The 21,842-nt window shown below is 42.2% G+C and overlaps 1 pseudogene; it reads left to right on the top strand.

Moving 5' to 3' along the window:
- Positions 1-21,229: 21,229 nt before the first annotated feature.
- LOC134481689 (protein BEX4-like) lies at positions 21,230-21,611 on the top strand (annotated as a pseudogene).
- The last annotated feature ends 231 nt before the right edge of the window (positions 21,612-21,842 follow it).

Genomic DNA, 21,842 nt, shown 5'->3' with positions numbered 1-21,842 from the left:
CAAACACAGGGAGATTACCCAATTGCTCTCCACATCAGCCCATGATGTCAGTCAAAACCATCCCAAGTGCAGAGACATCTGACTGCTTATTCTGGGATTCCAAGAAAGGTCATTATTACTGTTGTTTGACTTATAAAGCATCCCTGATGGTTCACGTGTTTAAATATTTTGGTTCCCAACTGGTGACACTGCTTCAGGAGGCGGTAGAACTTTGGAACTTGTTACCTAGCTGGCTGGTGTAGGCCAGTAAAGACCAACTTTGGGCACTGGAGTCTAGATCTGCTCCCAGCAGAGTCTCTGGTCACTGGTCAGCCAGGAGGCACAGACAACAGTTGCGTGTTCAAGCCACCCTCTGTGAGGAACTGATAGCCATTCTGAGACACCTTTCCTCCCTTGGACTATTTCTTCCAGTTGTGTTTCACGATGTTGAGGAAAGTGATGGGCACGGATGTGAATGGGCAGCCCACTGAGTAGTTGCTTAAAATATGTAATTGGCAGTCTCAAAATCTGGAGAAGACTTTCCTGACATAAGCCATTATGTAAAGGTGTCAGGGTCTAGTTAATGACTGTCTCAGCCCTGAAGTCCCCAAAGAGCAGTGAGTCTGTGGCCAATGAAAGTCTGCTTTAGAACTTCCACTTAAGTCTGGAATGTAGGACTTTGTGTGCAGTTTGTTCTTTCTTTAAGCCATCTTCCGCTATCAGAAGCCATCACCCGCTCATATAGTCAAAGGTTTCTTACCATTGGTTATGTGGGATGTGTCGATTAACTGTTTGGCCAGCTCTCTGGCTCAGGTCCTTAGAAACCTTCCTTTAATTTAAACGGATTTTCACTCCCTCTAGCCCTAACCAGGTCACAGGACGAGGCTGCATTTTACCTGTTTGCTGAGAGCCTGCTACTGCAAACCATCCCCGTTGTTATTGGCAATACATTACCGTTCTTCACACAAGCTAGTGCTACTTAGCCTGTACAAGAAACAAACGGATGCAAAATATATCAGCTAGGACAGTTCTTTAGAGAAGTCAGACAACTAAATCTAGAGGAGGCCACACAGCTAAGAAAAATGTAGCCACAGAATTTTGGTCCCCTCAGCACAAAGACATATGCTACATGCACTGCTTGAAGCCTCGTGGGTTGCTTATGAAAGGAGATCATGCCCATGTTGCTCTGTCTCCACTGATAGGCTGAAAGATGGCATATATGTCCTTCTGGAGACTATTAGCTTTTCATTCAACATTGGGGGTTTGTTCTGAATCAGAGTACCTTGGTCATTTACTGTGCCAGTGCTGGTCCCTAGAATAAGAGTCTGAAACAAGCTTTAGTAGGTAAACAATTGAATTTGTCAAAGAATATATGATATAATGTGAAAGCACAAAATATATGCCATAAAATTATCCATACTTCATTCACACATTCATTTTTGGGAATCATTTTGCTATATTAGAAAGCCTTATAACTTGAATATCTTGGGTTTACATGTTCCTATCACAGTAGGAGTTCATGGGGTAAAGGGTATTAAAGATCTCCCAATTAAATTTGTACTTTGGTGAAACAAACAACAAAAGGTGGCAATTTTTAAATTTTATTTTTTAATTTTTATTTTGTGGCATGGGAATGTCTATACTAAAATCTATGTTACTTCTTAATTCAAATGTCCTTAATTGCATGAGATATATAAATACTAATTACATGGAAACATGATATTCAAATTTATCTGGGTGTGGAGGTAATTCATTTGCCAAGCCCAGTAATCCAATGCTTAAATCCCTTAGATTGTCTAATCAGCAATAGTGTGTGTGTGTGTGTGTGTGTGTGTGTGTGTGTGTGTGTGTGTGTGTATGTGTGTGTGTGTTTCCATTTTTGCTTCTTCCCTTATAAATACAGGGTAGGTATACACCAGGCTGGGAAGGATAAAATAGAACCAAGTTCCACTATCCCTGTCTTCCTTTGGAGTGTGTAGATCCCAGTACATACCCGGCTGGAGAAGATGAAGTGAAGTCAGGAAGGGCGGGTCAACGGGATACAGGTCCAGAGGTGAGAGCTAGGGGGAGATCATCTCTGAAGAATTCAGTGTTATATCTCTTTCAGACAGCATTCAACGAAGCGGTTTGTGCTCTTTATTCAGATGGGAAAGGAAGTCCTCCATTCTGCACCAAGCTCAGGGGAGCTATCCAGGCATGGTAAACTTTGATGTTAGCAGGGTTTCCAACATGTGTACTCACATATGTGTGCAGGTACATGGATATACAAGTGCATAGAAGCCAGGAGTCAACCTCAGGGATCATTCCTCAGGTGCTATACACTTTGATTTTTGAGACAAGGGCTTCTCACTGGCCTGAATCTCTCAAGTAGATTAGTTTTTTTCCTGTTTGTACTGAGAATTGAACTCACACCTGAATGCTTGCAAAGCAAGGGCTTAACTGCTTACCAACCAAGAAACCTTTCCATTCCCCTTGATCAGCATTTTTTTCTTTTTACATCTGTGTACAGGACTCCTATTCCATTAGTCCCAGAACACAGGCTTTTAATTTTCTGAGATAGTTTTCTCCTAAAGCAGTTCCCCAGAAAGCAAGGCAGTCTTTGGAAAACACAAGAGAAGCGCTTTCACATTTTCTTCACTCTCTAAAACCTAATCCTGGCTACTTGTTCTCTTATCAGATAGACACCTGCAAGGCATGATGGGAACAGTCACTTGATGCATTGTCTGTGTTCCAGCTACCTGGCTCTCCAGCTGCTTGGTGCACACTAGCCCCTGCCCAGCACTGCTACTGGCTGACAGGAGGCAACTACTGGCTAGACTGGGCAGCTCAACCCAGACTTTCTTCCCAGTGACTCCCAGTGACTCCTGTCCCCTTGCTGCTTCTATCCATGGCGTTTAAAAACACAAATCACACATCTGCTTTACTGAGCACTGCTTCCTCTGAGATTTACAATCTCCCAGGCTTGACTTCCCCTGAGGGGGAAAAAATGGACTTTAGAGTAACCCTGAATATTTCAGTTGGACTAGTAATTTTAGGTTTGATGACTTTCGAGATGCTCTCACTGAGTCACCTGTAAGGATTTGTGTGAAGGAGGTGGGTGATGTTATCATAGTTTGGTCTGGGGTTTGAAACCTTCTTCTGACCTCTCACCTGGTCCTGCTGGTAACTCAAGACAGGGTCAACAGATCTGCATTAGTTTATGGAAACTTGAGAGGACTTATTCAAGGTCAAAAGGCAGCCACTGATGGAGCTGGAAGCAAAGTGTGTGTTTCAGGCTTTGAGCTCCCATTGCTGTGACTAGTCTCTTTCCATTGCTTTCTGCTGCCCCCAGTTATTTCTCCATCTTTTCCCCAATCCGTCTTGTTTTCTCCCTGCCCAAGATGCTGTTAAGGCTCTGGGCTCTGGACAAACATTTTATGATCTCTCAAAGAAACTACATTCATATGCTGAGTAGGAATTGCTCTATGTGATGATTTAAATGAGAATGACCCATATAGGTCATATATTTGAATGTTGAGCTCCCAGTTGGTGAAAGTGTTTAGGAAGGATTAAGAGCCATGGCCTTGTTGGAGGAAATGTGTCACTGGGGGTGGGCGTTGAAGTTTGCTTTAAAAATCCCATGCCCTGGCTGAACTCTGACAGGCTCCACCCAGCAGCTGTCTCGGACTGATGCAAGAGACCCACAACCAAAAGGTGGATGGAGCTTGGGGACTCTTAGGAAAGAATAGGAGGAAAGATTGCTGGCCTCAAAGAGGACAGAAACGCCACAGGAAAATTAACAGAGTCAACTAACCTGGACTCTTGGATCTCTCAGAGACTGAACCACCAACCAAAGAGCATACATGGGCTGGATACACGCACACACATAGCAAATGTGCAGCTTGGTTTTCATGTGGGTCCCAAACAACTGGAGTGGGGTGGGGGTGGGAGGTGGCTATCCCAAAAGCTGTTGCTTCTATGTGTGATATATTCTTCTAACTGGGCTGCTGTGTCTGGCCTCAGTCAGAGAGGATATATGCCTAGCCTCACAGAGAGTTGATGTGCCAGTAAGGGGGGATATTCAGAGGGACCTCAACCTACTCAGAGGAGAAGGAGGGATGGGAGAAGGATTGTGGGAAGGAGTGAGAGGGCAAGGGGCAGCGAGCATGATGTAAAGTGAATTAATAATAATAATAATAATAATAATAATAATAATAGTCCATGCCTAACTCAGTATCTCTCTCATCCCTTCCCCTCCCCTTCTCGACTTTCCTCTCTCCCTCGCCCTCTCCCTTTCTCTCTCTCTCTCTCTCTCTCTCTGATTGTCGTTTGTGAATCAGACTATAAATTCTCAGCTTTTGCTCCAGTGGATCCCTGCCATGATGATCATGGACTAACCCACTAAAACTGTAAGCAAGTGTCAGTGTTTTTTCTTTTAGAAGTTGCCTTGGTCATTGTATGTTTTCATAGCAATAGGACAATAACGCTGGCCACAGAGGCAACGATGCAGCCCTAGTTGAGCCACATGAAATTCCTTATCAAGCCTTGCCTTCCTTTGGTGTATCCAGACCCAGAGATCAGCTCTGATGAACAATTCAGGACTTATCCCAGCTTCTGCTCTTCGGGTCATATCTTAGCAAGCACAGTGGCTCCTTCAGGGCCAGTCATCTCACATTCTGTGACACAGAATACCTCAACCATATGACTGACTTGTGGTTCTCCACCAGACAAGACAGAACTGAAAATCCCAAGCCTCTTGGAACTCCATCTTACATCTTATATCTCTCTTTCTCTTTCCCAAGGGTCGGACCAGAAACCATGTTTGAATCCATCTAATTGGTTACTCCAGAAGCCTCCTGTTGTCCCTGAATATTTTCCTTGCATGGCTGATGAAGCCTTAGCATCTTCTTCTTGGAAGACATAAAGGAACACCGAAAGGGATCCAAGGCAGCACAGTGGATGAGCAGGGAGAAAGAAGGGAAGAAAAGGAGCTGACAGTGTTAGTGACCTGTAAGACTGTACAGAAACTCAGAGCAGGAAGGAGCACAAGACCTAGAGTACTTAGCTAAAACTCCTGTCTCTGGTAGGGTGAGGGTTACTCTAGGGGCAGTGACCAAACCCAGGCAAGACACTGAGACTGGAACAGGCAGTCCAACCTGAGTGTTTTAATTATTCATTAATCCACACCCTCTATACTTATTACAACATTTGAAAGCTTAAGTTTGAAGGCAGCATCATTCCCATGAATTACTATTTTGTCCCAATTTGAAAGTCTCATCTCTTACTACACTTACTATTCTATACTAACAGCTAGCTTATTTATGACCATGACACTCTGACACACTTATGAACTGTGACACCCTGGATTGATCACTTCCTGTCTCTGTGCCTCTCAGTTTCTTCCTAGGTCAAAAGTCAATAAAAGCATATCATTGTTGACCTTCCAGGACTATTCTGGTAACCTTTAGAGTGTAAACTGCTACATGTTCTCCAGGCAGAATGCACAGCACTGCTTGGATATCCTCCAGGGTTGTACCTGCCTCCATGCTCTGCTCTCTGCTAAAACAAATGCATGCATTCTCCTCTCCACCCCTCCACCTGTGGTGTCGCAGAAGTCCTACTCTGATTACAAAACTGGTCCCCAGCATGGGATGTTTCCTTGTCTTCCAACAGAGGTTAGATAAGAGAGATTTAAGAGTCTGTAATTCATCCTTCATTGATCCATGCTCTTGAATGTTCAACACTTGCCTGAACCTAGTCCTTTTCATTTGTAAAACCAGAGGCTTAAGATCAATGGTCTTTGGGCTCCCAGGAGTCAAGGCAGCTTTTTCTTAACCCGTTCTTTCCCAGGAAACTCCTGGGTCTGCTGGGTCATTCTCCTCTTTGAGACTCTCTGGAAACTGCCTTCTCCCTCCTCAGAAGTAAATAAAAATAAAGACATTTAAGGCATATGCATACACAACTGTGCACATAGACCCACACTTGCTCAAGACATTTGCACAGACACACACACACACACACACACACACACACACACACACACACACACTAGGTACCATTTTGCAAGTATTCACAGACCAGGGTTAAACACTTATCTGTTCCATTGGTTTTCAGTATTGGTGCTAGATGAGCCGAATCTGGCAATGGCAGGCCATAGTAGGTGCTCAGTGAGCCAAATCGGGCTTTATTCTGATGGAAACAGGACACAGTACAGGGCCTGGCCAGAGTGAAGCAAACACTTTCTGAAGGGAGGAGGCTGATGTTCGCTCTCCCTCTGCTGGCCATGTAGAGCACTCGCTTGCTCTTTGTTCTGTTTCCAGGGAGTGGTGGCTGGTTCTTGGGGAAAGGAAAGGGGCTCAGAATCAGAAGATGGAGAGCTAAAGGTGACATGGTGGGTCCTAAGCTAACTCTGAACCAGCTGGGGACAGGGAAGCCTTGCTTCTTCTTCATACTTCAACCATTACAGGTGCTGAGCTAGCCCTCTCTAAGCATGTGCTGTGTTAGCCCTTTCTAAGCATGTGCTAAGGAGACATCATGCAAGAAAATCCCCTTCTCTTCTTAAAATTGGATGTTTCTTTCAGGAAGTTTGATTCATCCCAACTGAGACAACTAAGCTTCGGGGACAGAGATCTGGATACTGATTAATATTTACCAGTGAGGTCTGTAGGTTCTGAGACCAGCGCTCTTTTTTAAATCAAGGAATAATGTGGCTGGGTTCTTAAGTTACACACATGCACATACACACACACAGACACACACACACACACACACACACACACAGACAGACAGACAGAGACAGACAGACAGAGAGACACAGAGAGACACAGACAGAGACACAGACAGCAGACAGACAGACAGAGAGGAAGACAGGAAAGACAGACAGACAGAGAGAGACAGAGAGAGAGAGAGAGAGAGAGAGAGAGAGAGAGAGAGAGAGAGAGAGTTTTAAACTTCACAGAGATGACCCACCTATATCATTGTCCTGAGGATTAAACAACACATTATGAAATAACTGGAGGTGAGGTGTAATAATAAAATGAAGGTAATAAGTGGAGGATGTTAGCATCATTTTAATTCTAAAATAGAACAAACATTTGCCAGTATTTATTATTTTGCCATTGATGCTTTTTCTACAACCCCAGGCCACTTGCCTCCAGCTGGGCATATCTGGGCAATGTTGGCTGCCCAGAGCCAGCAAGTTTTCATGCAGTGTCCCCAGTATAAATGCTGATCTATTGGTTCACAATGTAATGGAACTCAAGGTTTTATATAAAAAATTCTTCACATCAATACTATATATTTGGGTTGGTCCTTCTGATACATTGGATATATGTAAATACTTGATGATAACTTTAAATGAAAATATGATTTTGGGCCTTTGGGGGACATGTTTCTTAAGAGCATTCTCTATTTGCAGGCTGTAAAGTGCAGGTCACAGCATCTCAGAGGTATCAGGATGATAACCACAGCTTACCAACAACTCACTACCTTACTATCCAATTCACTCTCATATGTCCTGTTCTGTCCCCAAAAGACTCTTCTGACACCAGGAGTCTGCCCTTCAGACCGTGTTCCTGTCTGTCTACGAAGGCACATTGCTGTCTCAGTACATACTCTTGGACCTGCCTGGCGGAGAGTTGGAGTTCACAGATAATTTCACCAGATCCTTATGATGAGAAGAGTGGTTACTTTGACGTTATAATTTCCCAACCACTTTGTGTAATCAGGGTTTTGGGCTAGCGCACAATTACTCACTAGAGTAAAATCATGGGGACGTTCAACCTACCATCTTTCTGTTGGCCCAAGCTTTTCGCCAACATAAATAGCCCCTTCCTATTTTTGGAATAGAAAAGTAGATACCATGCTGTGCACGGCCTCCCAGGGCACTGTGGAGCATATTGAGAACCTACTAAATGTGTCATGCTCCTCTCCGTGTAAGGAGGAAGAGGAAACAGGGCCAGAACGATCCATCCTCATTTTAATCTTCTAGCCCTGGGCAGATAAACCCTCACATAGACACTGGGTCACAATGGTTCCTAACACTCAGAGTTCATGGGATTGTTACTGCACCTATACAAAGAGCACTGGAGTGGAAGACAGCAGGGCTGGCCTTGAATCCTGGATTCATGACCAAGAGAAAATCATTCACCATCTCTGATCTGTAGTTGCCCCAAAGAAAAGGCAAGGAGATTAAATCAGATAGTCTCTACATTTATTTTTCTTATCGATCTCCTAATGGGAACAATAGATAGCTAGAAAAGTAAACTTCTGGTTCAGTGAGTTCTGGACTAAGAGGTAACAAGCATGCAAGAGATCAAGTGTCTAAGGGAAACTTAAAAAGTTGTTCATTGGGAGTATTAATATCATTGTGCTTGAGTGCTCAATGGTTAAGAGCACTGTCTGTTCTTCCAGAAAATCTGGACTCAATTCTCAGCATCCATGTGGCATCTCAAAACCATCTGTAATTCCAGTTCCAGAGGATCCTACATCTTCCTCTGGCCTCCATGGGCCCAGGCATATACATGGTCCCCAGGCATACATGCAGGCAAAACAACCACACAAATAAAACTAGAATGCTAATGAGATTGTAGTATATGTATCTGGCAGACTACATATACCCAACGTACGTAAAGAACTCCTACATATCAAGGAACAAAAGATAACACAACCCATCAAGAAAAGGAAAACGATTTCAAGTCATGTGATCAATTTTACTTCTTTAGTTATAAAAATAAGAAATAAAACTCTGAAGAGGTGGCCCCTATCATAGAGAGCAGAATAGCTAACATTAAAAACATGATGAGGGAGTTCTCTGCACCCAAATCCCGTGGGAGGGAGAGCTAACCCTTCAGAGAGGCAGACAAGCCTGGGAAACCAGAAGAGACTGCTCTCTGCACATACATCTCGGACGCCAGAGGAAAACACCAAAGGCCATCTGGAACCCTGATGCACTGAGGCTCCCGGAGGGGGCGGCGGAGATCTTCCTGGTTGCTGCAGCCAGAGGGAGCCCGAGTGCAGCACCCCGCGAGCGAACCTGAGCCTCAGGACCACAGGTAAGACCAACTTTTCTGCTGCAAGTGACCTGCCTGTTGAAGTCAAGACACAGGCCCACAGGAACAGCTGAAGACCTGTAGAGAGGAAAAACTACACGCCCGAAAGCAGAACACTATGTCCCCATAACTGACTGAAAGAGAGGAAAACAGGTCTACAGCACTACTGACACACAGGCTTATAGGACAGTCTAGCCACTGTCAGAAATAGCAGAACAAAGTAACACTAGAGATAATCTGATGGCGAGAGCCAAGCACAGGAACCCAAGCAACAGAAACCAAGACTACATGGAATCATCGGAGCCCAATTCTCCCACCAAAACAAACATGGAATATCCAAACACCCCAGAAAAGCAAGATCTAGTTTCAAAATCATATTTGATCATGATGCTGGAGGACTTCAAGAAAGACGTGAAGAACTCCCTTAGAGAAACACAGGAAAACATTAATAAACAAGTAGAAGCCTACATAAAGGAATCTCAAAAATCCCTGAAAGAATTCCAGGAAAACATAAATAAACAAGTAGAAGCCCATAGAGAGGAGACACAAAAATCCCTGAAAGAATTCCAGGAAAACACAATCAAACAGTTGAAGGAATTAAAAATGGAAATAGAAGCAATCAAGAAAGAACACATGGAAACAACCCTGGATATAGAAAACCAAAAGAAGAGACAAGGAGCTGTAGATACAAGCTTCACCAACAGAATACAAGAGATGGAAGAGAGAATCTCAGGAGCAGAAGATTCCATAGAAATCATTGACTCAACTGTCAAAGATAATGTAAAGCGGAAAAAGCTACTGGTCCAAAACATACAGGAAATCCAGGACTCAATGAGAAGATCAAACCTAAGGATAATAGGTATAGAAGTGAGTGAAGACTCCCAGCTCAAAGGACCAGTAAATATCTTCAACAAAATCATAGAAGAAAACTTCCCTAACCTAAAAAAAGAGATACCCATAGGCATACAAGAAGCCTACAGTACTTCAAATAGATTGGACCAGAAAAGAAACACCTCCCGTCACATAATTGTCAAAACACCAAACGCACAAAATAAAGAAAGAATATTAAAAGCAGTAAGGGAAAAAGGTCAAGTAACATATAAAGGCAGACCTATCAGAATCACACCAGACTTCTCGTCAGAAACTATGAAGGCCAGAAGATCCTGGACTGATGTCATACAGACCCTAAGAGAACACAAATGCCAACCCAGTTTACTGTATCCTGCAAAACTCTCCATTAACATAGATGGAGAAACCAAGATATTCCATGACAAAATCAAATTTACACAATGTCTTTCTACAAATCCAGCACTACAAAGGATAATAAATGATAAAGCCCAACATAAGGAGGCAAGCTATACCCTAGAAGAAGCAAGAAACTAATCGTATTGGCAACAAAACAAAGAGAATGAAAGCACACAAACATAACCTCACATCCAAATATGAATATAACGGGAAGCAATAATCACTATTCCTTAATATCTCTCAATATCAATGGCCTCAACTCCCCAATAAAAAGAAATAGATTAACAAACTGGATACGCAACGAGGACCCTGCATTCTATGCCTACAGGAAACACACCTCAGAGACAAAGACAGACACTACCTCAGAGTGAAAGGCTGGAAAACAACTTTCCAAGCAAATGGTCGAAAGAAGCAAGCTGGAGTAGCCATTCTAATATCAAATAAAATCAATTTTCAACTAAAAGTCATCAAAAAAGATAAGGAAGGACACTTCATATTCATCAAAGGAAAAATCCACCAAGATGAACTCTCAATCCTAAATATCTATGCCCCAAATACAAGGGCACCTACATACGTAAAAGAAACCTTACTAACCCTCAAAACACACATTGCACCTCACACAATAATAGTGGGAGATTTCAACACCCCACTCTCATCAATGGACAGATCATGGAAACAGAAATTAAACAGAGATGTAGACAGACTAAGAGAAGTCATGAGCCAAATGGACTTAACGGATATTTATAGAACATTCTATCCTAAAGCAAAAGGATATACCTTCTTCTCAGCTCCTCATGGTACTTTCTCCAAAATTGACCATATAATTGGTCAAAAAACGGGCCTCAACAGGTACAGAAAGATAGAAATAATCCCATGTGTGCTATCGGACCACCACGGCCTAAAACTGGTCTTCAATAACAATAAGGGAAGAATGCCCACATATACGTGGAAATTGAACAATGCTCTACTCAATGATAACCTGGTCAAGGAAGAAATAAAGAAAGAAATTAAAGACTTTTTAGAACTTAATGAAAATGAAGGTACAACATACCCAAACTTATGGGACACAATGAAAGCTGTGCTAAGAGGAAAACTCATAGCTCTAAGTGCCTGCAGAAAGAAACAGGAAAGAGCATATGACAGCAGCTTGACAGCACACCTAAAAGCTCTAGAACAAAAAGAAGCAAATACACCCAGGAGGAGTAGAAGGCAGGAAATAATCAAACTCAGAGCTGAAATCAACCAAGTAGAAACAAAAAGGACCATAGAAAGAATCAACAGAACCAAAAGTTGGTTCTTTGAGAAAATCAACAAGATAGATAAACCCTTAGCCAGACTAACGAGAGGACACAGAGAGTGCGTCCAAATTAACAAAATCAGAAATGAAAAGGGAGACATAACTACAGATTCAGAGGAAATTCAAAAAATCATCAGATCTTACTATAAAAACCTATATTCAACAAAACTTGAAAATCTTCAGGAAATGGACAATTTCCTAGACAGATACCAGGTACCAAAGTTAAATCAGGAACAGATAAACCAATTAAACAACCCCATAACTCCTAAGGAAATAGAAGCAGTCATTAAAGGTCTCCCAACCAAAAAGAGCCCAGGTCCAGACGGGTTTAGTGCAGAATTCTATCAAATCTTCATAGAAGACCTCATACCAATATTATCCAAACTATTCCACAAAATTGAAACAGATGGATCACTCCCGACTACCTTTTACGAAGCCACAATTACTCTTATACCTAAACCACACAAAGACACAACAAAGAAAGAGAACTTCAGACCAATTTCCCTTATGAATATCGACGCAAAAATACTCAATAAAATTCTGGCAAACCGAATTCAAGAGCACATCAAAACAATCATCCACCATGATCAAGTAGGCTTCATCCCAGGCATGCAGGGATGGTTTAATATACGGAAAACCATCAACCTGATCCATTATATAAACAAACTGAAAGAACAAAACCACATGATCATTTCATTAGATGCTGAGAAAGCATTTGACAAAATTCAACACCCCTTCATCATAAAAGTCCTGGAAAGAATAGGAATTCAAGGCCCATACCTAAACATAGTAAAAGCCATATACAGCAAACCAGTTGCTAACATTAAACTAAATGGAGAGAAACTTGAAGCAATCCCACTAAAATCAGGGACTAGACAAGGCTGCCCACTCTCTCCTTACTTATTCAATATAGTTCTTGAAGTTCTAGCCAGGGCAATCAGACAACAAAAGGAGATCAATGGGATACAGATCAGAAAAGAAGAGCTCAAAATATCACTATTTGCAGATGATATGATAGTCTATTTAAGTGATCCCAAAAGTTCCACCAGAGAACTACTAAAGCTGATAAACATCTTCAGCAAAGTGGCTGGGTATAAAATTAACTCAAATAAATCAGTTGCCTTCCTCTATACAAAAGAGAAACAAGCCGAGAAAGAAATTAGGGAAACGACACCCTTCATAATAGACCCAAATAATATAAAGTACCTCGGTGTGACTTTAACCAAGCAAGTAAAAGATCTGTACAATAAGAACTTCAAGACACTGAAGAAAGAAATTGAAGAAGACCTCAGAAGATGGAAACATCTCCCATGCTCATGGATTGGCAGGATTAATATAGTAAAAATGGCCATTTTACCAAAAGCAATCTACAGATTCAATGCAATCCCCATCAAAATACCAATCCAATTCTTCAAAGAGTTAGACAGAACAATTTGCAAATTCATCTGGAATAACAAAAAACCCAGGATAGCTAAAGCTATCCTCAACAATAAAAGGACTTCAGGGGGAATCACTATCCCTGAACTCAAGCAGTATTACAGAGCAATAGTGATAAAAACTGCATGGTATTGGTACAGAGACAGACAGATAGACCAATGGAATAGAATTGAAGACCCAGAAATGAACCCACACACCTATGGTCACTTGATTTTTGACAAAGGAGCCAAAACCATCCAAAGGAAAAAAGATAGCATTTTCAGCAAATGGTGCTGGTTCAACTGGAGGTCAACATGTAGAAGAATGCAGATCGATCCATGCTTATCACCCTGTACAAAGCTTAAGTCCAAGTGGATCAAGGAGCTCCACATCAAACCAGACACACTCAAACTAATAGAAGAAAAACTAAGGAAGCATCTGGAACACATGGGCACTGGAAAAAATTTCCTGAACAAAACACCAATGGCTTATGCTCTAAGATCAAGAATCGACAAATGGGATCTCATAAAACTGCAAAGCTTCTGTAAGGCAAAGGACACTGTGGTTAGGACAAAACGGCAACCAACAAATTGGGAAAAGATCTTTACCAATCCTACAACAGATAGAGGCCTTATATCCAAAATATACAAAGAACTCAAGAAGTTAGACCGCAGGGAAACAAATAACCCTATTAAAAAATGGGGTTCAGAGCTAAACAAACAATTCACAGCTGAGGAATGCCAAATGGCTGAGAAACACCTAAAGAAATGTTCAACATCTTTAGTCATAAGGGAAATGCAAATCAAAACAACCCTGAGATTTCACCTCACACCAGTGAGAATGGCTAAGATCAAAAACTCAGGGGACAGCAGATGCTGGCGAGGATGTGGAGAAAAAGGAACACTCCTCCATTGTTGGTGGGATTGCAGACTGGTAAAACCATTCTGGAAATCAGTCTGGAGGTTCCTCAGAAAATTGGACATTGAACTGCCTGAGGATCCAGCTATACCTCTCTTGGGCATATACCCAAAAGATGCCTCAACATATAAAAGAGACACATAGTGCTCCACTATGTTCATCGCAGCCTTATTTATAATAGCCAGAAAATGGAAAGAACCCAGATGCCCTTCAACAGAGGAATGGATACAGAAAATGTGGTACATCTACACAATGGAATATTACTCAGTTATCAAAAACAACGAGTTTATGAAATTCGTAGGCAAATGGTTGGAACTGGAAAATATCATCCTAAGTGAGCTAACCCAATCACAGAAAGACATCCATGGTATGCACTCATTGATAAGTGGCTATTAGCCCAAATGCTTGAATTACCCTAGATCCCTAGAACAAACGAAACTCAAGACGGATGATCAAAATGTGAATGCTTCACTCCTTCTTTAAATGCGGAAAAAGAATACCCTTGGCAGGGAAGGGAGAGGCAAAGATTAAAACAGAGACTGAAGGAACACCCATTCAGAGCCTGCCCCACAGGTGGCCCATACATATACAGCCACCCAATTAGACAAGATAGATGAAGCAAAGAAGTGCAGACTGACAGGAGCCGGATGTAGATCGCTCCTGAGAGACACAGCCAGAATACAGCAAATACAGAGGCGAATGCCAGCAGCAAACCACTGAACTGAGAATAGGACCCCTGTTGAAGGAATCAGAGAAAGACCTGGAAGAGCTTGAAGGGGCTCGAGACCCCATATGTACAACAATGCCAAGCAACCAGAGCTTCCAGGGACTAAGCCACTACCTAAAGACTATACATGGACTGACCGTGGACTCTGACCCCATAGGTAGCAATGAATATCCTAGTAAGAGCACCAGTGGAAGGGGAAGCCCTGGGTCCTGCTAAGACTGAACCCCCAGTGAACTAGACTGTGGGGGGGAGGGCAGCAATGGGGGGAGGGTTGGGAGGGGAACACCCATAAGGAAGGGGAGGGGGGAGGGGGATGTTTGCCCAGAAACCGGGGAAGGGAATAACACTCGAAATGTATATAAGAAATACTCAAGTTAATTTAAAAAAAAAAACATCATGAGGATGCTAGAGAGAATCTGTGGGTAAAGCTCTTGCTGTTCGAGCATAAAGATCTGTGCTTGGATCCCAGGAACACATGTAAATGGTGGGAATGTCAGCAACTGTCTGTAACTTCAGTGCTGAGAGGCAGAGACAGGAAGACACCAAGGGCTTTCTGACTAGCTAGTCTGGCCAAATGGACAGGCTTTGTGTTCAGAGAGAGACCCAACCTTAAGAACTGAGGTGGAGAAAGATGGTAAACACATGACATCCAACTCTGGCCTGAACACATGTGCACAATTAGGCACGTATGTAAATATGTACATGTGTGCACACACCATATGCATGCAAGCGTATGCACACAGATTGATGAGGAAAAAGTTGATGGTGTGGAGCAAGTGGAATTTTTTCATGTCACAGATGAGAGGATAAACTCGCAAAATCATTTTTAAAAAATGGTTTGAATTTATGTACAAGAACTGAATAGACACAAGTAATCTCACCTTCTCTGGCTCGGCTTATGGCTCCTCCTCTGGTAGGGAGAACACACCCCACCTTCATTCTGATTACCATTTTCAATTTGGTATTTGGCAAAATTACACTGGAACGTCACTTTGTTATAAAGGATTACATCAGAAGCTCCTGCCCAAGTGTTTGCTGAAGGAGTATTCTGAGCACAGTTGGCGTGGATGTAGTAAACTACGATGTTTAATAAATTTAGATGTGTTAAATGCAATTTCTTCTTACAATCTTTTCAACTTGCAATGGATTTGTTGGGATGTAAATCTATTGTAAGATGGGAAGAATGTGAATATAATTTATTATACATTGGCAATTTTATTTTTCAATTATATACTCAACATACCACACACACACACACACACACACACACACACGCACGCACACATGGACTCATGCACACACGCATCATAAATATTCAAGAAAGCATACTATTTACTAGTAGCTAAAACTGGAACGAGCTGAGGCTTCCAACACTAGAAGAATAAATACCTGTGGTCAATGCACACAATGGAACTCTGAACAGCAACCGAGATGAACAAAGTCTGCAGCACAGCTGGGATGAAGTTCTTAATATTGCTTGAGTAAAAGAAGCTAAACACAAAGATTACGTGTGATGGGTTTTCATTTATATAAGGTTCCCATACGTGAGCTGCGGTCTCCTTGGAGAGGGCCAACTGTAACCAGGGAAGCGGGCAGTAACTGGATGGTGAGAGTCTGCTTCTTAATCTTGGTGCTAGTTACAGAAGAGTGGCTTGTGACATTAATCGATCTGGATGCTTACAATATGTGTAATCTGTGGATATCTTATACCCGACAGAGCATTTTTAAATGAAAGTTAAAAGGAATGAATTTCATGATACCATCATATTATTTCCCTAACACCACACCCTAAGCTGTTTTCCAATATCTCTTATCATTTCTGTTAACCATTCTCTTTTCTTAATATGTTCTGACCAACATAACCCAGCCCTGATTATGTACTATCTTGCCATGATTCTCCTTTTCTTTGGCTGAGAGCCTAAGTAGGAAAGCCATGGACTCATGCAGATAACAAAGAGTAGAAAATCCACCAATTGAGTTCTCAGAGGTCTTTATGTAGAGTCAGTATCTCCACGCAATACCATAGCCCTCAGCTATGGGCTTCTCTACACTTGTCCTACACATTCACAGACCCATTGCTTTCAGTTCTCCTCATCTTCAATATCTGCACAATGACCTGGTTCTTTCTCTCTTGATCATTCTGGCTTCCTGGGTTCTACCATGAACAAATGTAGCAACTGACCCATTCTGGGTATTGTGCTTCACCCCACAAACATTTAGACAATGAGACAGCCACTGACCCCAAGAGGTCCTTAACTGTTCAGAGAAGACAGATTCAGAACATGAAACAAAGAGGAGGGGTACCCAGGACAGTCACTGAAAACTTAGAAAAGCGGCCAGAGGTGACAGTCACTGTATAACTGAGTAAACAATGACAAGACATTTCTAAGTAAAGAAGGTTACAAACATTTTCAGGCAGAAGAAACAGCAAATGAAAAATCATAAAGCAGCCTTAGATGGAGGTTCAGATGAGTTTGTGCTGAGAACAGCAGAAGAGGCAAAGGTAGACAGCATGTGTACACGACACTGAGTGGACAGAATGTCTTGAATGCTAATGTGAGGACATTGGACTTCAAGATTCAGACAACTGGTGGCAAACTAGGGCTGGGAGCAAAATCTCATCTTCTATTCTTTGTAAATAAAGCTTTATTCCAACACAGTTCAGTTTCTTCAGGCACTGTCTATGGGAAACATTTCACAATAATGACAGAGCTGAGTAGATGATAAGAAGCCACTGGCCCACACGGCAGCTACTTCTAAACTAGAAAGTGATGAACCACCGTGGAATTCTCAGCTGAGCGCAGAGACAGCCCTATACTGTGCCACCCTGAAGCTTTGGTGCATTCTTGAAATGAAGATGATTTTGTTTTCTGGAATGGTACAGAAACAAAATGGAGGACCTGCTCAATCTGAATAATATGTTTTCTGAGCCTGGAACTATACTAAGCCTTTGTCAACACCTGTGAAGAAAGGCTAATATAAGGGGACACATCCATATTAGACCTCAGAGGACTGAATAGGCGTGACAGCAGCCTTGGTACTCAAGCTTAGGTTTAAGGAGCTAAAACCACTTCCCTACCTCTACTTGTATTTGAAAATCACCTGGCTATCAGGCAAATAAAAATAGAAATATTCATTATTTCAACACTGACTTAAGCAAACTTACCATCTCTCAGAAATTTTCAGGGCTGGATGCCTACAATGGTCTTCTTAATGAAGGGTTGCTCTCCAGTGTTTACTTGTGCAAATAAGACATGGTAAGTAGAGGCAGACTGATGTCTTTATCTAGCTGGATATGCTATTTTCCTTCACTGATATGGATATGGGGCAGAGTTGAGAGCTGTGCTCTGTTGAAATACACTCTATATGGCGGCATAAAAGCAGAGGAAGGCAGCCATCGCACCTCATCCCTTACATTCTTGCATTATTTTCCTATTGAATAACTACATACTTGGCTAATATACTGATGTTCAATATGTAAAATTCTCTCTTTGGTGTTATTAGCCCCATAGATAGTTGTTCGCTTCCAAAGATCTAACACCTACTTTTGGTAGTCCTGGAAAGATGTTGATGCTGCAAAAGGAAAAAAAGACCAGACCTAATCTCATAGTAAATGAGGATGAACTTTGCTAGAGCTGAGCTTGGCAGATGCCTAGAGTGTTTGTGCTGAAGGACAGTTAGCTGACAGACACCAGTCATGTGAAGAAAAGGCCACTAGATGAGGAGGGAAGTGTCTAATAAAGCCCCTAGATGGGGAACCAATCATGGCCAACTGTAATCATCACCCACATAGCCCACTCCTTTCCTTACTCATGAATCTCAATGCAGTGCTATCTCACAGCCCACTCTCAGCGTCCATTGTGGTCCTGACCCCTACTTTGATGGAAAACTAAAAAGAACTGCCAACATGAGACCAAGTGCTAAAAAACAAGATGTTACGGGCCCTTCCCAGAAGGTGGCCATGTCCCTAGTCACCTCAAGTAAAGGAAACAGCAAGGTTAGATCCTAGGAATTGGGGGTGGAAGACTTCATGAGAAGGGCTACTCCCTGAATTCTATCAGTAGAACCTGAGATGCCATAATATGGCCACGCAGGTAAAAGAGATGATGGTTTGGTGGTCACTTAGCCAAGGGCCAGCTTAGTAAATGGTAACAACTCATGAGCAGGACATTAGTTTGTCTCTTTGATTAATATGCAACCCTAGTCTGGACCTCTTGGCTTTCATCTTCCCACAGTGACTGATCATTGGGTTCCTGTGGCATGTGATCTATTTGGGCATTACTAGTCAGACACTTGACAAGCATTTATGGAGAAAGGTTTCCAATAAATGCAATCCTGATCAGGAACTCTTGGCTTTCATCTCCCCACAGTGACTGATCATTGGGTCCCTGTGGCTTTAGATCTATTTGGGCATTACCAGTCAGACACTTGACAAGCATTTATGGAGAAAGGTTCCCAATAGATGTTTAACATGAAGTAGAGAATACACATGAAACAGAAAAATAAAGCCCTGCCAGATGTGGGGCAGGTCCCATGGAAGCTAAGCTCTCTGGGGAGAAGCCTGGCAAAGGATTGGAGAGGCTGAGAGTGGGGAGATAGTGAAGAGAGGCAAGTTTATACAAGGTGATTTTATAGAAGATCAAATCTGACATATTTTTAGGACCCGTATAAAAAATGCAAAGCAGCCATCTCTTTTAAGAGCCATCTTCAAAATTGCAATAAATTCTCCTTGACAGAAGCTCAGTCAAGTCCAGCATGTAATCTTCTGCTGTCAAGAAGAGTAATGTAGAGCAGTGAATGTGCTTCTAGTATATGGAGAAAAAAAACTCTGTGTGGGAGAGTGCTTGCTAGAGAAGATGGAAGTTAATTTGCTGAATCTTCTCTTCAAGGCTTGGTTTGCTCTCCTTGTGGGGTCTCCTTTTCATCAGTCTCATAAAAAAATCAATCTTTTTAAGAGTGCTCTCTTTGGCCAATTCCTTTCTAGCACTTCTTTCTCAGAAAATGCAAGTGAAAACTTCCAGGGTTTGGGGATGGGCACAAACCATAGTTCTGCAGATATGAGATAGGTCATCCTGAAAACCTTGCTTCCCGTATCTACAAGGCTAAAATCTTGTCTACCTGATAGGATTTATGGATAAACCTTTGTGAATGTCTGTCAGGATATTTGAGGAGAGGTTTAATTGAGGAAAGATTAACCATTTTGAAGAAAGTAGACATCATCTCATGGGCTTGGGTCCTAAACTGAATGAGAAGTTCATTTTGTTGTTACTGACCATTTACTGACACCAACATTTGTCTCTCTCTGCTCCCTGACTGTACATGCTGTGACCAGTTACCTCACACTCTTGACCTGGAGGTAACCTGTTCTGACTGCCATACTTTTCCAAGCATGAAGGCTGGTACCACCAAAATGTGAGTCTAAAGAAACCCTTCTTTTCATTGGTTTGTCAGTCATTCCGACACAAGAAAGAGGAAAATCATGAGTTCATGTGTCTCAATAGTGTCAACTGTTCAGAGAACTAACTATAGCTCCCAGTTTACAAAATTTGATAGAAGGATGGAGTGATTTATAACATCTCACATGCCTAGCTGGCATCATGGCATGTCCCATTTACTTGGTATCTGTTAGCTGACATTGTCATTGTCATGACATGGACAGTAGCTTTTTCTTTTTCATATTTTTTGCATGTTTATTAGATAATATCTGTTTTACTCCTTTGTGTCACCATATTTTGTCCTACAACTATACAGAAGCTCCCTGACCCACCAGAGTCCCAGCCAGCCGCTAGAACTCCAGGCAAGCTGCCTACCCATGTACCACCCACTCAACTCTCTGTGTCTTACCAGCCTACCCCCAACTGCCCCCTTCCCCTCCTCATCACTGTATCCTGGCCCACAACCCTGACAGAAGTCTCTTGTTCCACCATAGGTCTCTCTGGCCACCAGAACTCAAGGCAGAGATCCCTTGCTCAACCAGAAGCCACCCTGGCCATCAGAACTCTAGACCACAACTTGAGTGGAGACCATCTATTCGACCTCAGACCACAAGACAAGACAGAAAACAGAAACTAAGGAACAAAATATCCATCCAACAAAGACAAACTCAGAAACTGTCACCTAGACCTATAATCACCCCCAAACCCTGATGCCAGTGGAAGAACAAAATCAACAGCAGCCAAGGCCATACATACATCACCACCAGAGCCCAGCTATCCTACTATAGCAATCCCAGAGTACCCAACACAACTAAAGCATAAGAAAATGAAATTACAGACAACTTTAAGAAAATGATAGATGTCTTTAAAGAGAAAATAGATAAATATCTTAAAGAAAGTGGAGAAATTCAAGATGGAGGACTAGTTGAAGGAAAATGAATAAAACTATTCCAGACTTGAACTTGAAAGTAGAAGCAGTAGCTCTTCAGCCCGCCATCCCTAACGGAGGCACCTGTTTCTGGTGGTGGTGCAGCTCCAAGTGGCACAGAGCATGCAGGCCTAGCTGCACAGAAAGCAGGAGGAAGAGGAAGAGCAGAGCAGGTCTGAGGAGCAGAAGCTTCACAGCTCACCTAGGGGTGAGCGTCTCTATGAAGAGAAGAAGACAAGGATAGACCTAGGAGTAATGGCATCCAAAGTCAAATAGGTCATACTGGATCTCATTGTGGAGAAAGACAAAACAACAACAAAAACCAACCAAACAAACAAAAAGGTGGGAAGGTCTCCAAACAAAGTGAAGAAGAATCCCACCATCTGGAAGAGGTTGGAAATCAGAAGCCTGGGAGAAATGTCAGAAGAAGAGTCAGGTGACTTGAGTTTAAATTTCTTTGGGCCATACCTAATAGACATGTTGATCACAGTGAAGGGGGAGAGGATGTTGGGAGATTTGTAGGACAGGGGATGGAAGCCAAGAAAGACTAAGGGGCAACAGATGAGGCATTTACATGTATTTCCAAACATTGGAACCTATCAAAAATTATGACTTTTCCCTCATATCTGGAAATTGAAGGTTTTCTCTGGGTTCATAAAATGGCTACTGTCTTATAAGCTTGTATTTAATGGTATTTTTTGTCTGTAAACTTTTGGTGTTTCCACTTAACGGTCTCTACATAAACATTGTTTAATTATTGCAAAACAGAAAAGAAAATAGAAGCAATAAAGAAAGCACAAACTGAGGGAATCCTGGAAGTGAAATTGTTAAGTAAGTGAATGGGACCTACAGATGTAAGGATCGCCAA

The sequence above is a fragment of the Rattus norvegicus genome, chromosome 14 (assembly GCF_021556685.1).
Source record: "Rattus norvegicus strain SHRSP/BbbUtx chromosome 14, alternate assembly SHRSP_T2T, whole genome shotgun sequence".
Lineage (NCBI taxonomy): Eukaryota > Metazoa > Chordata > Mammalia > Rodentia > Muridae > Rattus > Rattus norvegicus.
The sequence above is the reverse complement of the archived record's forward strand: the minus strand, read 5'-3'. Positions and strand labels throughout refer to the sequence as shown.